The sequence below is a fragment of the Eufriesea mexicana genome, unplaced genomic scaffold (assembly GCF_001483705.2).
Source record: "Eufriesea mexicana isolate 0111107269 unplaced genomic scaffold, ASM148370v2 scaffold4744748425, whole genome shotgun sequence".
NCBI classification, from domain to species: Eukaryota; Metazoa; Arthropoda; class Insecta; order Hymenoptera; family Apidae; genus Eufriesea; species Eufriesea mexicana.
Window position 1 is genome coordinate 234991 of NW_016907882.1, and position 2404 is coordinate 237394.

Sequence of the window (2404 nt, forward strand, 5' to 3'; positions counted from 1 at the left end):
CATAAAACGTGTTTTATATGTATCTTGTTAGTAATTAGCCCGTGTATAGTTGACGTTCTGCCTGTAATTGTCACGAGATAAACTGTGTGGTACTTGACGTTCTGCCTATGACTGTCACTGGATAAATTATTAACGGGTTAGCCTTTCTTGCACAATGATCGACAGATTGACAGCGTGTGATCGTCAAACAAATAAATTTAGGACTCCTTTCATCCGATGATGGGTTGTCGAAGTTCGCGTTAACCAAGGTCCATTAAATCGTTTCCTACCGTACGACAATCACGAGCTTCTTCCTGCGCAAAACTCTAAGACCAAGTCGAAAAGTTCTGGCCAAGTATTTCATTATAGAAAAACAGCGATTGCTCCGAATACTTGACACTTTGACCCGCTTTTACACCTGGTTGCCTCGGACCGCCTAGAAAGTTTCACCTCGGCTAATTACCATAGGCCATCGGTGACCCACGCGATACTCTCACTTGTTCCTTTCTTTCCTAAACAGTCATGGTTGCCACCTAACTTCCAAAAACTTCTCTCTTTCTCGTCGATGCGCAAACTTTCTTCGTTCGCTGGGAGCCCGGTAATACCGCTGTTGCTGTTCGCGTATTCACGCATAATTACGTTCCCTGCCTCGCTTCTGGGACCCGTGTGCGAATCGTTTCGCGAACGTGTTCGAATATTTATAAAGTGTCAGCGCGAGCTACGAACCGGGTTATCGGGGACCGGGAATTTCCCAAACGAGAATCTATAGGCGAAAGTTCGCCCGGTTGCTGTTTCTTTTCCCGTAAAAATGATTAAGACTTCGTTTAAATTTCAATTTTTGAAGTTCGTTTGGAACTTGCTCGCGTTTGATACAACGTTCACAGCCGTGGTACACCGGAGAAAGTTCGCGTTCTCTCGATATGCAAAAGCAAAGTTCGGTACTCGAACGCATTATGCAGAGGCGAGGTTATTTGCGGCTCGCGCGACCAATTCGCGCGTACAGCGGGATAGGAATTTCGCCCTGAAGACCGAATTTCGTTATCTAAATGGCTTTCGGAGAACGCTCCTACGCCGTTTTCGAATTAAAATGTTGCATGAGTCGCGTTATTGCTACGGCTCGCTGTTAATTTCGCGAAACTATGTCGGATATGTACAGTTTTCTCGTTTGCGTATGCGAAATGTTTGGAATATCGTATTAGCATTCGAGATAACTTTAGTTGTGAGCTCACGATTAAATAAATAACTTAATTAATTATTAAATCGGAGCGCTGCCGAGTTTATAGATTTTTCTAACAAATTTTGGAAACGGTGTCGGAAACTGGCGCAGGAGAACCTGTGCCCTCCTTTTGCGGTACGTTCGAATATAAATTGTGTATCCAATGGCTTCCATTTTTGTTTTACGTTTCCGTTTAAAATTGGAAAATCCAGAATTCCTTATCTATCGTAACAGTTTCGTATCTTTATTAGCTCTGTCGACTAAAAGGGAATTAAGTAATCGCAGATTCTTCTGGGCACAATGTGAAATTCTTTTTGAAGAAGGCATCTGATTTTGGAAAATAATATAAATCAGTTCATTGCAAAAACATACTCGCGGTGCAGTAAATTATCTCTGAATTTAAAGACACCGTGAATCCCACACCGACAAACTAGATTGCCCTGTAAAATCAGGGGACATCTGTTTCCCGTAACACGTAGAGAGAAAAAGTTAAGCCCGACGAATGCATGGGACCCGGTAAGAAAATAACGTTACACGGTATCAAAGGGGCAGAGGAAACGGGGAAAAAAGTAATCCCTTAGGGCATGGGACTTGACAAAAGAGATCGTAAAGAGAAAGGGGCAGACGCGACCAAAGAGCAGAGAGTGACGGGGTAAAACGACGAGTACTATTCAATCTTGCTGAATGAATCCACTTTCCACGTTCGTGTCCGATTTACATTTAAATGATCGAGAGCACCGGGAAATGGGTAAACCGGTTCCGTTGCTGTTCAAACGCTCGCGTGTATCGCCACCAGCCCGATCGTTCCTTAAATTTTACGCTTTCGATGGAATGAAAATATTTTGTCCGACGCGATTATGAAATTACGATAAAGGAAATACGAAACTGCGAGATCCTGTCTGCGTTCTGTCAAAGAGATGGGTGTCCCAGCGTCGATATCCAAAGGTTGACACTTTGACTGCCACGTTGGTTTTATATGACCGGCCACAGTTTGTCCTGTGTCGCCACGGTGGTCATTGGTAACTGGAGGCGCTTGAACTATTTACAATTGTAAAAATTGACAGTTAGTGTCAACTTCAACCGTTACCAAGGCGCCACGGTGATTATTGGTGACTAGAGGCGCTTGAGCTACTTACAATTGAAAACATTGGTAGTTAGTGTCAATTTCAACCGTTACCAAGGCACCACAGTGGTCATTGGTGACTAGTG